The 14,889-nt window shown below is 44.8% G+C and overlaps 1 pseudogene; it reads right to left on the reverse strand.

The window, feature by feature from the left end:
- Positions 1-5,273: 5,273 nt before the first annotated feature.
- LOC149361440 (uncharacterized) lies at positions 5,274-8,800 on the reverse strand (annotated as a pseudogene).
- Positions 8,801-14,889: the final 6,089 nt, after the last annotated feature.

The raw sequence follows: 14,889 nt of genomic DNA on the forward strand, positions 1-14,889 counted from the left end.
GCAAGTCAGGGGGCGGGTGCTGTCGCCTTAGATGCAGGCTGGAGGGTCTTGGTTCCCAGCAGCCTCTTCAGCCAGTTGGTCAAGCCGGAGTAGAAGCTCAGGGTCCCAGCGGCGCAGCAGGGTCTCCCAGGTGTCTCTACTGTCTATATTGTTTGTACCCCTGGGAGAGTACGCGCATTACCGGATTATGATGTGGAGGGTCCCTCTCGGGCCACAAAGATTACATTTATCACTGCTGGCCTCAGGGAACATGTGGTTCACCATAACCGGTTTCTGATACGTATAAGTTTGCAGTCGCCTCCACGTGGCTGCTTGTCTGTTGTCTAATACCGGGTCTGGTGGCGGTACCAGTCTACGCTCCAATCTATAATGGTGCATGATCTCCCCATATTTTACCATGCGCTCCCTGCTCCGTCGGTCATCGATGGGCCCTGTAGCGGCTCGGCGGTAGAGATCTCAGGCCTGCTCGTGGGCGGAGTCCAAATTATTTAAATTTTCCTATCCAACTTTCTCTGGCCTAGGATTCTGGGCACTAAAGGTGAGATCCTTCCCTTGCTAAAATTTTGTATAGCAGATTTGCTGTCACTGCTGACAAACATCGCTTCCATGCCAACGCAAGCTAACGCGATAGCACTTTCCTCGGCAACTTCAATGCTTCACTTCACTTTATTACCTTAAAGACCCCCAGGATTGGGGGTATTACATAAGGGGTGGGTTACAGCCTGCGTAGCAAGAAGGGCAGCTACCAGGACAAGACTCGGCTCCTGATGGCTGCTGACGACGCTGCGGTGATGCTACTGGGAAGGCAGCCGCCGGGCACCGTCCACGTGCTGCCTCCTGGCAGCCTGGTCATGAAAAACTCGCACTGAAGACAAAGGCCCGGAGCCATCCTGGGCGACTTCTGAGAACTTTTCCGGGGCCGGGTAGTTTAGGAGTGGGAAAACGGAGCCACTATTAAAGCATACTTCTGGGAACGTTGGTCTACACTCTTCGCTATTGTTTCTTTTTTCCTCGAAAGAGTGCCATTCCCACGCGGCAGGCGTCTTGGGAACAGCATCCTTGAAGGAAATGACGTTTGACCACTCTACGGGGTTGACGTAGAAGGAAGAAGGGTTTCAATAAGTACATCCCACCGCTTGCTTTACCGGAACCTGTATTCATGCGCATGTATTCGTGAGTGTGTGGGCTGTATTCTCTAGCAATGCCTGAGGAGCTAAAGACAAAGTCAAGATGTTACCGGCTAGCTGCGGAGATGACTACCATGCGTCTTCCTAAAAACGATAATTGTTTAGGTCTGTATTCTTCCGAACTAAAACCGTCAAGTTGAAATTTCGCTCACGTGGTCACAGGTTTCACTGTCTATAGCCCTCACAGCTACCTTTTCCTCTGCAGCAGATTGTTAAACAATAAAGATGGTCAATAGGTTTAGAGGTAAAGTCAAAAGAAAAGAAATTAAAAGAATGACGCCCGGGCCAGTAATATTCTTCCCACTACATTGAAGACTTCCGTAATCACGCGTCCACCATAGCCGTGTGTGTGAGATCAAGGGCCGTCTTGCAGTCGCACTTGCTTCAACGTGAAACACACAACGACGGCATTTGTCCAGGATATAGTACGAAAAGCAATAATTGTAGGAAATTCGAAAAAAATATAGATATATGAAAGGTAGCATGCGGAAAAGTAAAATGGAAAAGTAAAATGACTCCTAAAAGCAAACGAAGAACCTGAAAATGAAAGGCCGCTTTTTTGGCACAGAAATGAGGAAAGCACTGGGGCTCCGTTTGAAGCATAACGGGTGGTGATGTTTTTTTAGGTTTTACATAAGTAAATGCGGTAACCAGACGGTTATCGTGTCTCTGACTCGTTTGCGGGGGGTAACCTGTAGTCCCGACGGTTTTGTGCATACGTTACAAAATATCAATGCATACTCCTCATTTCTGCACATAGCACACCGAAAATAGCAAGGTCCAATGACTCAGCAAGCAAGTGCCACAAAGTACGCGCATTGCCCGCCGTCCATTGTTGTCAGTGCAATTATTTCGCCGTCTTTTTTGGTTGAGGTCTTTTTTTACCACGGCTGCACGTGTTTCTGCTTCAGAACTAGATGACGTGCTTTTTAGCTTCCTTTCTACAGGTCCCGGTCTGAGATCGGCGTGCGTTGCCGACGACCTTCAGCGCTCAGTCAGAGTCAAACCTTCGTGTATAAGTTTTTATAACCGATGGATGGTCAATGGTCAATCATATAAACAGGTCAGCGGTCAAGAGCCAAGGTCATCTCAAAGTCAAGTAAAGGTTAGGCCGGAGACGTGAAGTTCACGTCAAGGTCAACCAAAATTTCGTCACGTGATCGGCTTTTGTCTCGCCAAAGAGCCTAATCGCGGCGTTTACGTGACAGTGAGTGGCGTCACGCCATCTTTAACCGAGTACATGACGGGAGCAGCGCCATTGCACCTAGGAGTAAGTCGGCAAGCGGTGGTCACGTGCTAGGCCGTGTCGACAGGGTCTACAGCAGTGGTGGTGGTAGAAAACATTTATGTATAGATTAAGAAGCTTATGCATGAGCTGACCCAAAGGGGCCAGCGCTTACGAGTACTAAGTGGAGGTTCCTAGTTCGGGACCACAGTGCCGTCGGCCGCCGCCCGGTCTCGCCTGACCAAGGCCCGTTGGGCCTGCAGGTCAGAGCAGCCGAGCAGGGTCGCCTGCCAGTTCTCCCGGGTTGTATTGAGGTGACGGGGGATAGCACGGTTAGAGGGGCAGTCCCACACCATGTGGTAGATGTCCGAAGAATTCCCGCGCAGTGCGAACCGCTGCCCGAAAGAGAAGGGTCGAAGTGTTTGAGAGCTGCTGGGCACAGCAAAGTATTAGTATACAGGCGTAGCAGAAGCCGCTCCTCCACCTTTGAGAGACCTTTACATGGGCGGGGACAAAGACAGTGGCGAGATCTATATAATAAAATCATGTCTTTGAAGGAGTAAGCTAGAGTGAAGTTGAGTTCTTGATCGTCGGGGTCGGAGGGAAATGTCCAGCCAGAGAGCGCGCGGCAGGCGGAGTCAGCTGCGTAATTTTCCTCAAGGCCCATGCGAGCAGTAGCCCAAACGATACGCCGGTTAGCGGGGTACCCCGGTGTAGACGCTGTTTTGAAGAAGGCGGTAGGCTAGGTATGGTACCCAGCCCTGCTCGACGTTCCGACAGGCCCGTCGCGATTCGGAATAATTGTTTTTGAACTGAGATCAGACGCAGCCTCATCAGACGCCCTGGCGACCTCATCCGCGTAGGTTATGTCACGTGCTCGGAAAGTAAGGCCAGTCACTGTTTTGATTGGTGGACGACTGTGGCCGTGTACCATTCCCCATGGTGGGGACGTGTGGCTCCCACGTAGAATACGCCTGGTTTCGAGCCATAGTGGCGGGCCAGGGCATCCACCCGCGCCTGGCGCGAGCCATTCCGGTCCTCACGGTTCATGTTCGTGGGAAGAGAGTGCATATAGAGGGCGCATCTCTACTGGGATGGAACGTGTACGCGCTCTTCCATGAGAGCGGTGTGCTGGATGTGTAGTCGGCCAAGGAGGCGGCGACCCGACAATGTTTTCGAAAAATGTGTGTATCGGTTGGTCACGCGGCTACCGGAGCTTCGGAAATGTGTTCACCATGTTCAGCCCCAGGAAGCGCTTGTTGGAGGTGTTCGCGGTGAGGTCCAGAGCCTGCTTCATAATTTTGCGCAGGATGGCTTCTAGCGCATCCTCGTCTTGCTTCCGCAGGTTGGAGTTACGGAGTCGATTCTATAATTCGACTGGTTACAAATGAATGTGCCAGCCGCAAGCTGCCCTTACATCGTAACCCCAGCGATTGTTAGAAACACGGCGTACCAAGCGGCCCACCTATTCCCCCACCTGACGGAGTTTGGCCAATGTCGTTCCTGAGCTTTTGTCTTGATGTATAAAGATACCCAGTACCCGGACTTCGATATTTTCCGGGGCAGGACCTGTCTCAAGAGAAAATGAAATTCTGGCTGTGCATCTTGGTGAAGTGCGTGTGTCCACACATTCAGACTTCTGGGTGGCGCATTGGAGGCCGCAGAAGCGAGCATCACGGTACTATGTTTGCCGGCTCCTGCACGTTGGCCCCAACGTCTCGGAGCGAACCCTGTTTGGCCGACACGGTGATGTCATCGGCGTACGCGCATGCTGCACACGGGCGGCAGCGCCCAGCTGGGTCGGTAGGTGCATCATAGCCAGATTGAATAAAAGGGGAGAGCACCGCGCCCTGTGGTGTACCCCTGGCTCCTGAATGAGAAGGGACATGTTCCTTATCCTGGAGTCGACTCTAAGGTTGTCGATCGGTAGCAGCGCCGCGCCTTCGCGCGTACACTGTAAGAAAAAATCCCGCAAAAGTACGTAACATGTGGGCGCTAACCTTGTTGCCGCAACATGTGCTGTACCACTCCGTTGTGCACGTGCCCCATGGTGAAGTAGTGCGGTGCATTGAGCGGCAACAAGGTTAACGCACACATGTTATGTACTCTGTTATGACGTCAAATCTTCTGTATACCACGGTGTATGTGCTGTTTTTATGCTGACGTTACATCGACCGTCATAATAATGTACAGCATATGCGTTGCAACTTAATTAACATGACATGATCTGTTTATACGTATACACCCCATGTTCTGTTCTTATGTTGCACTGTACATTACACAGCAAAGTTGCTACCATATGCATGTCCCGTAGCATTTATCAGGAATCCATGGCCAGTTTTGAAAGTTGACTGAACACATGCTGTTCAATGCTTTACGGCACATAATACTCAATGTTACACTCCCGTATTTTTCGATCGGGGCCAGGCCCACGTTCAGGTCAGAGGTATGCTACGCATGGTAAATATGTCATGTCTGTAGCCTGACGCTGGTAGTCGATGCAATAACACATCTGTGTGTACCAAGCTAGAAAAGCCACAAAATTTGTACATATACATGTGTCTATATGCAGTACTTTTTTGCATCTGCTTCAAATATTTTCAGGTAGAGACGCAATCTAGGAATAAATATCGCAAAGAAATGGAATAGTTTAAGAAAGTTTTAATTAAGAACATATAGGTACAAAAAATAGCAAAAGCAAGCTTTACAGAGAATCTACATTGAATGATATAAATAAAAGAGTTATTTGCAACAGCTACTAAATCCAATATCTAATCTGATATCAGAGTTCATCAACACACTAAATTTGCGCTACACAATAATCCAATATCTAAGCTCTGATAGCAGAGTAAATAAGCACACTAAATCTCAGCCATGCAATCTTGCCACTTTTTCTGAACTTTTCAAGCTGCTGAAGGGCACTGTGCACTTTTGGATGGACTGAGGTTATCCTCCGGGACAACTGCCGGCTCCTTTCCTCTGGGTTCATCCCCACCAATTGCCTGAAAAGAAAAAGACACATTTAGAAGCTAGATCATCCTGCTTAGACCTGCAGAATTTTAGGGCTAGTCTAAATGCATAGCTGCCTCTGTTAGTACCGCCGTTAGGTCGAGTTTGATTCCCAACTGTCCTATGCTCTCTTAGCGCCACTTCTGTGGAAATAACGCTACATATTAACATCATTTACATGGTTATACTAGCTTTTCAAGCAAAACAAAGCAACACAAAGCAATAAAAGCACACAGAGTAAGGCATTCTGCGATGCCAGGAGAGTAAATGACTCCGTACAAAGCAGGCAACAGTAACTTGTTCCAGAGACTGCAGTTACACAGCGCATTCTGATTTGAAATTCTTTATACAACCAATTTCTGTCCCGAGAGATATGCCTTGTGCATAAGCCACACCGCAGTTACTGCCATATGCCTCAGCTTCTAATTTTGGCAAAAAATTTTGAGTTCTGTGACTTGCAAATGAAGAATCGCAATATTCTGGAGGAAGGCTCCCACACATTCACGTACACAGCCTCACACACAGCAATGGCTCACATGCCATCGCTTCCTGTCTTAATGCTTCGTGGCCCGTACAGCACAGTTCTGTGCTTATTCAGCATTTTTTCGCTTCCCTACTACTCAAGGCTCTTTCAGTCCCTTCTCTTCTTTCTAAGTAGTCTGCACGGTTTTCTTTCCGCGTTTCTGGTCATCAAAAGTTTGCTTTCCCTCACAGCTCATGAGCCTGGCGTGTGAGCTCGCTGTGGGTGTATCAAAGTGAGAAAAAAAAATGCGCTCTATTCATACCTTGGCTCCAATATAGCGCGAGATGCTTTCTGAAGCAAACGATTTTGAAAAAAAAAACTCGTTCTAGATTCATGCATATATGGTAGCGCTGCTTTTGGCAGGTGCCCGTACTGTAAATTTCTCATACAAATATGTGAGAGTGTTGCTGCCAGAGCCGCAGCACTTGTGCTGGCTTGCATGAGCAGAAGAGTAGCAAACATATCAAGGCATCAGCAGAACTTTGTTCATTACCAGGTTGTACCCTTCCTAAAAATTCACATGAAAAACAATCACATTCCTATCGTTCTGTCATTGTACTGGTTTCTACAGACACATTATCGTCCAAAAAACGATAATGTGGCTGCTAGCACACCACTGCACAAAAATGCTGAAATCATAGGTTTTTGTGAACTAGGGATCTTATACATGACTAGACAATGCAGTCAAGCTCTGATTTTATTACTCAGCCAAATGATTGAAAGAGCTGAAGAAAATTATTAACCGAGCCATACTCACATAAAAGCTAGCCTTGAAGACTTCTATAAAGCCATGAAGAACAGCCCAAAAGAACAATACACAGTAAGCAGACAGGCTGAGCGCACGTGTGTGCATGTCGTTCTTTAGCACAACTCTTCGTGGTTTTGGAGAATAGAAAGAGACTAGCATCTTTCACGGGGCTTACTTTGCAACTACAGCACATTAAATTGCAGCTCATCTCTGGAGGAGGGCTCAAGAATGTTTAGCATATGAAAATAAATATTCTTTACTAGCTGCCTTGTTAGAATGGAAGCTTAATTAAATCTTGCCTACTATTTTCCTGGCCTTCCCGGAAACAGCAGGTTTCACCAAGGATTTCTTGCATTTCATGAGTTCATATTTCTTATTTCTTTGATACAACAGCAGTTGCCACCCGAGAATGGCATAAAAAAACTAACAAAAGAATGAAAGCCATGGTTGCATGCACTGGAAAGCCCAGCGGACTCCCGATTTCTGACACAAGCCATCCAACTCCTAGCAGCTTCACACATGCTTGGGCCACATAGTTGAGATAAGTAGTTGCTTTCTTTGTCCATGTGCCACAGCGCTGTTTCACCGTAATGTTCGACCTACTCGCCCATCAGTTCGTATTATTAAGGTTGTCAAACCACGCACAAAATGCACATGCACATTTAATCGCAACAATGTCAGATGTTGTGGGAAAGATTCCAGGCTTATGGAGTTTGCATGCAGCTTTTTCTCACGTCTCACTGAGTATAAGGCTACTGCAACAGTCAGAGAGATAGACATGGTAAAAACTTGCCGATACACAAGAGAAAAATTTATATGCTTACCTCTGAATGAATTCCAATGTGGCTTGCACTTCTTGACTGTATTTGATATTGAGGCAAAAGTATGCAGCAAAAAGGATCTCCATGGCAGCCAGAAAGCTCAGGCCTTCCAAGCACCTCGCTCCATCGAGCGTCACAATGCATGTAAAATCAGATGCTTGTGCCTGAAAAGAAATCTCCTTTAGTGACAAAAACGGAGTTCAGATTAGGGGTTAACAATTGTGGAGCAATTTTTTTTTAAATGCTACAGCTCAGAAGAATAATTTTTAGCATTATAATATGAACATATACAATTTTTTTGCACATAGCTAGTCATGTCGGCACAGCTCACAAAAAACATTGTCAGTACCTCTATATGTAGCATGCTAATGGTAGATGCTCAAGCTATTTATAAAGCAATGGACAAGAGCAGATGAATGAATGGCAATGCATGCGATATTTTCTAATATAACTCTGAAGTTAATTTTATAGCCCACAAACCACAATTTACATCTGCACTAGCAGGGTTCAAGCAGCGGATTATGCTGCCAGCTACCATATCTAAGAGAAGACTGCGGCATGTGCATGGTAAATTCAGCTTGCCGGGCATGCCTCATCGAGCTGCATTGAGTCTGACTTAGAGGGCAGTTCAAGCCCCCGTCTCCTGTTGTTATTCTAGTTCATTGTTATTGATGAGGTTTCATATTTTATAAATATGCTTTTTATAAAGTTATACTACTGCTCAAAGCATCCAGAAAATCATAAAAATCTTACCAAGTACAACCACCGTTGGGGTGGGGGGCAGATTGCTATTAAGTTCAGCAACACAGGCTGATGTCTGTGGATGTAAGAAGCCGTTATCATAAGCAGATGTATAAGGGCACACAGGTAACAAGTGTGCCGAAGAATCGCAGGAATAATGAGCATCTACCGAACTGCAGCAGCAGTACTACAAAAATGAAAGTTCACAGCCTTCTCCATTTCAGTAAACCTTGAGGTAGTGCCCAGGAAATTTTATTGAAACACTTACGGATGTTAATTGTAGATTAATTCACTTTTTCTTTGCCACTGGCTGCAGTCTCTGTGAGAAACTGCCCTGGAGTGTGCAAGTTTCATCTACGGTCATAAAGCAGAAGTTTTCGCAGTGCTGGGAGGCTACTAACTGAGTATCCATTTCCGCAATAATCTTACCTCAAAAACACGAAATAGGAGCTCTGTCTTTTCCTTGAAGAAAATGCACAGCAATGGGAATACCCCACTGAGGAGTGCTTTCGGGCGGCCAATGTCCTGTGCTGCCTTGTCTGTCATAAGGAGCCATTTAAGTGCCTCGTCTCCCATCAGGCTGTGCCGCAGGAATGCGTACAAGACGTCCAGGTCTGCAATTTCTTGATTTACAAGACTGATGCACAAGACTTTTAACCTTTTCAGAATAACGATCCAGTGCTAACCAATTCATCAACACCTAGAGAGTATGCCCTCTATACTGTGCATCATACATTACCACGAAACTTCACTTTTTGCTCTGGCGTCTTAATGCGAAATTGATGGTCAAATACAATGTGTTTCAGGGAAGTCTGCCACTAATTTTGAAACATGAGCTTTCTGGGTTATGAAGGCTGGTTCTGCAGCAGAATAATACCAGTGTATGCAGACAACGCAAACACGTTAAACAAAGTCGGCTCAAAAGCCGGTTAAATAATTTCTCATAATTAACTTTATAACTATGGCGTTTAGGCAACTGGTTTCGATTAAACATTAGAAGCCGGTCATTAATAATAGCCATATCAATTTATAGAGTTTTCAAAACACGATTACCTTGATGCTATGGCCCAGCAAATTTTAGCTACATCGTGCCAAAATACACGCATTTTTGAAATGCATGCAGGCAAAGCAATCCCTCCAGTGCACATAACTACTCAAAATAGCCAAACTTTTCGAGTTAAGTCGTCAAGGGTAATCTTGTTTTGAAAATTCTGGAAACTACAAATCTCTAATTGTAACCAGGCGCTAACTCTAACCGTTTAAGTCATCAGAAATTAGTTAAACGAACCTAACCTCGTTGAACTGGTGAAGTACGTGAGACAACAGCAGTGACGCTTGCTGACAGGTGCAGTGACAGCATTCCAGCCATGTCACAATCGCGTTAACGATATGTAATGTCTAAAGGGGTTATTTACGATGTATAACGTCTAAAGAGGTTATTTTTGCGCTAATACGTGCAGTTTTTGGCTGATTGTGGCAGGAAACATCAAACGCGTCAACTCTGACCGCCGTACCGGCTGCACATTGCAAGCGCGTTCACCGCACAGGATACTGGGAAGGTAAACGCTCCGATCATGCAATACGCCTTCGCCATCACGCCTGCTCTCGGCGAGCACGGAAGGTGTCAATGGGAAAGCACTCAGTTGCACTCTCGCGGTGCTACTGCTCTGCGCCTCACTGCTCGTTGGTTCTGCTCCAGTTCTGACAGCAGAATGTGCCATGAGTTTCGAATTAAATAAAGTTTCAAACCAATTTCTGAATTTTGCTTACTTTTTTGACCAGATAACAAATGTTCACTGGCCTGTATTTCATGGGCTTCGTACTATTTAAGTGTTGTTGGAAGTAAAACTTTGACATGGAACATGGCACTAAAAGTGCCTTAATCAAATACATTGCTTACCCTTGCACATATTGCAGCCAGTTTAACACACACTGAGTAACAGTTATTTTTCGTGAAACCTCAACCAGCATTTCAATTTACTGACAATGCAGTTTTCAAGTAAGGTTGCATACATACCTTCTGAAATGGGCCAGGAAGTGCTGCTGCGTGAACAGCAAGGGCCACTCTTTCTGCACATCACAAGCTCGCTTGCCTTGGGTGTTGATAGTCACTTGAATTTCTGCATCGGCACGCATCAAGAGTTCTTGATATTTACTTCGGTCAAGTGGGTTTGATGCTCTCAGATGTGCTAGAGTTTCATGAGACAGGGAGTTCCATGGAATCGGTTTGGTTTTTGTGGGGTTTAACGTCCCAAAGCGTCTAAGGCTATGAGAGACGCCGTAGTGAAGGGCTCCGGAAATTTCGACCACCTGGGGTTCTTTAACGTGCACTGACATCGCACAGTACACGGGCCTCTAGAATTTCTCCTCCAAAGAAATTCTAGCCGCCGCGGCCGGGATCGAACCCGCGTCTTTTGGGTCAGCAGCCGAGCACCATAGCCACTGAGCCACCGCGGCGGCTCCATGGAATCGATAATGACTGAAAATCTTCCAGTGATGGCTGGGGGGACGACGTTGAAGGCTCTTCTGTAAACAACATTCAAATGCAATCAAGCTTGGCAAAGGAGTTGAAAAGTGGTAACAACAATAGCACTTACAGCAGCTGAGAAAATTATGCGATGGCTTTCATTGCATAGCATTTACAGTCATTTAAGCCGGTGCCCGATATATTTGCGTTTATGGGGTTTGAACGTGCCAAATTTACTCAGGCTGTGAGCGATGCCATAGTGAAGGGCTCCAGAAATTTTGACCACCAAAGTTCTTATGAGGCACAAACATGGAGGCTAAAAATAAAGGTTGAACTTAAATTGAGAACAACGTGCAATGAAATTGCACAGTACATAGGCCTCTGTAGTTTCGCCTCCATAAAAATTCAACCACTGCAGCCGAGATCAAACCTGTCTTTGAGGTAAGCACTCAAGAGCCATATCCACTGAGCCACCACGGCGTTTTGATCAAGTAACGAAGTCTTTAGCATGATGCATCATCATCAGCCTACCTACGCCCAATGTAGGGCACAGGCATCTCCCATGTCTCTCCAATTAACCCTGTCTTGTGCCATCTGCGGACACTTCATCCCTGCAAACTTCCTAATGTCATCCGCCCTCCTGACTAAGACGTCCCCTGCTATGCTTGCTCTTGTAGCATTACGCTTTACAAACGCAAGTTATCTTGCCTTCCCATCACATTATTTTTTTATTTAGATTAAAGTATCACTAACTAGCATTTATTCTGAGATCCACTCTGCTTTCTTTCTGTCTCCTAACGTTTCAGCTATCGTTTTCCTTTCCATAGCTTGCTGCAGTGCTCTCAATATAAGTTCAACCTTTATTGTTAGCCTCCATGTTTCTTCCCCATAGGTGAGTACAGATATAGCTGTTATATACTTGTACACTGCCATTCATCACCTAAGAGCACCTGCCAAATGCACTCCACCCCATTCTTAATCTCACAGTTATTTTACTCTCGTAATCCAGGCCTGCAGTCATTACCTGTCCCATGTGGGTGTATTCCTTACAGCTCCAATCCTTGCCACAATTCTGCATATTAATTTTTATACCCACCATTCTGCTTTGCCTGTCTAGGTCATTGATCATGCTCTGTAATTCAACCCCCGAGTTTACTTAGTAAAGCGATGTCATCAGCGAATCGCAAATTACTAACGTATTCTCCATTGCTCCTATACTAAGTTATTCTTAATCTGAATCTCTGAATATCATCTGTAAACATATGGTGAATGGTACCAGAGAGATCGTGTCACTCCCTGCCTCACACCCGTACTAATGGTGTTCTGTCACTTTCTCTGTGAAGGAATATGGTCGCTGTGCAACTGCTGTAGATTTTTTCAGTATGCTTATATGCCTCTCCTACACGCTGGTTCTCTGATGCCTGCATGACTGCTGAGGTTTTGACTGGGTCAAATGGTTTCTTGTTGATTAAATATAGGAGTTGGTTATATTTTACACTATGCTCTGTTGTCTGATTCATAGTGTTAATATGCTCCATTATAGAGTACCATTTACAAACGCCGGCTTTGTCTTTTGGTTGACTTAGGTCTAAGATTGATCTAATTCCATTAGTGATGACCTTAGTCAATACCTTGTAAACAGATAGTAGGCTGATTGGTATGCAATTCTTCAATTCCTTGATAACCCCTTCCTTATGAAGTAAGGTGATATTAGTGTTCTTCCAAGATCTGATACACTAAAGATTGCGAGGCACTGCATATACAAGATGGGCAGTTTAGCAGGGTGGCAGCAGGATGTACAATTGGGTTACTCTGACCTATGCTTGCAAATTTAAATAAAAATGCTTTTAGCCAAATGGCAGCAATACTATATGCATTTGTGCATTTTAACAGAACATAACCCTGAGAAATGTGTGTGTAGCCTAGTTAACCTTAATGTGGTGCAAATATTATTTTGATCAATGATGCTGCCTTTTGTGGGCTTACTGTTCCAGATCTACACTTGAACTATGAGAAACATTGTGGTGGAGAGCTTCACATCATTTCTGACCACCTAAGGAACTTCACTGTCTATTGGCATCGCCCAGTATACAGGTGGTTTTCTATTTTGCCCTTTTCAAATTTGACTGTGCTCTGGCCAGGAATCCAACCTCTGACCTCATTCTCAGTAACAAAATGCTATAGCCACTACGCTGCCACGGCAAGTAATATATATTTTTACATTGGTAAACAAAAGAAAAACGACTTTTGCATAGGACAGTGACGTGTGAAGAAAAAAACTGCAAGATGGGGTTAGCAAAAACAATTTAATTTTTTAAAAGCCATAAATCAATGTGAATATAAAAATAAACAATATACTGTGTTTCATGCATCAGGTGCAACACTGTCAAAGCTAGTGCTCTTGTTTGCACTGCATGCAACTGCGATAAATAAGTACTGCGTTCCTCGTGGAGAGCAAAATAAATGCTTTGCCATGACGCATTTGTCATGAGCTCGGTCAAATGCGCTATTATTCCTGATGGCATACGCTATCACTTTCTTTGTGCCTTTGAACACTCGGCCAGAAAACTAGCTCGAATAACATGCCTCCCTGTATTTTCTCATGCAGACTTGCACCTCATGTATGAAATGGAGGTTAGCAGCCACCCCAGAAGTGCATAGTGGTGGCAACATCAGTGCAGGTTTGAAGAAAAAAATGTACTGTTCACACTGGAATTTTTGTCAGCCAACAGCTGCTGCTTATGAGAACTTCTTGTTGTGCGAGATGGTAGCTGTTCATTGTAAATATTTAAAGGTGCCATAAAACACACACACACCCAAGAGAAGACAATGGGACGGAGTGCCACTCAACTCACAACCACTCACACAGTTGTGAGTGGCGCTCCGCCCCATTGTCTTCCCTTGGGTCTGTTTTTTGGTGCCTTTAAATATTTATAATGAACAGCTGCTGCAGCAAGGACATGTGATTTGCTCCGTCCAACATAGTGGCAACAGAAATCAATAACATGTGAAAGATGTGGCTTCTCTACCTTTTATAGCTGCTTTTGCTTTACTGTGTCTTATGTCAAGTAGGTGCAGTCATTTGAAAAACACTAATAACAACAGCCACACCAAAATAATATTGTGCTAGTACCAGTTTCGGTTGACAGAAGTTGCTCCAGCTCTTTTTCAGATCATGACTACACATAGCATTTCTAGTTACATTCGGCCTGCCTTCCAGTCATTTCTGCAGCACTTCCATTTCTCCGAAATGGAAAAGGATACAATCAAGTTTCCGATGACAATATATCAAACTGTAATGTATTTCCTTTTTTTCACCTTTAAATCTTTTCTAACGAGAGACGTCTAGGTCCAGAGAAAAGTATCATGATTTTAGCGCTATGTTATAATTTTAGTGGTTTTGCTTGCACTGTTTGTTCACACGTACAGTAATAGACAAAACAGTGTGGGTTGCAGATTCATGGAAAAAAATGTATTCCTGCATGGTCAGGCAAAGCATGCCAAGAAAAGTACAGATACATGATGACACATGCGTGCTCCATTCGCTGGAATGAATATCTGACTTTCTAGCGAGCTAATGCAGAAAACTTTTTTTAGGCCAATCTGCATCCTGCAAACTTTTGTCCATGACTGTACAACCATCACATGGGAGCCGTGGTGCCACAATACAGTAGCAGGACTGTTAATCAAAACTCATGGATCTTATCACCCAATATAACTATGTGCAGTGGCTACAATAATGCATAGAACAATGCAATGCATTTTTAGCATGAAGCTTGTGTGCTTCAAGATTTATCAGTCACGAGAAGAGAATTATTAAACCAGAAAACTTTGTAGGCATAGTATGGTAAATAGTCAGGCCACTATAGTCACACTTAACAGATGCAGCCGATCACTTGACCCCCCCCATCGTTAGCCTAGACTGAACTTTATGCTCAGGCAAATAAATGCTTGCTTCATGTTTTAAGTTACAGATAGCCAATCTAAATTCCTTCAGAATTGACATGCCTGTCCTTTGTCTACATTAGGTTATAATAAGAATGCACATATGCACATTAGTCAGGTCAGACCCATAACTTTGCATCACTCTACTGATGCAGAAGGCCTGTCTGCGGTGCGATGCCAGTGCCTGCATGTTAAAAATCCCAAATGGTTAAAATTAACTAGG

The sequence above is a fragment of the Amblyomma mixtum genome, chromosome 2, assembly GCF_055824585.1.
Source record: "Amblyomma mixtum isolate Tamu chromosome 2, ASM5582458v1, whole genome shotgun sequence".
Taxonomy (NCBI): domain Eukaryota; kingdom Metazoa; phylum Arthropoda; class Arachnida; order Ixodida; family Ixodidae; genus Amblyomma; species Amblyomma mixtum.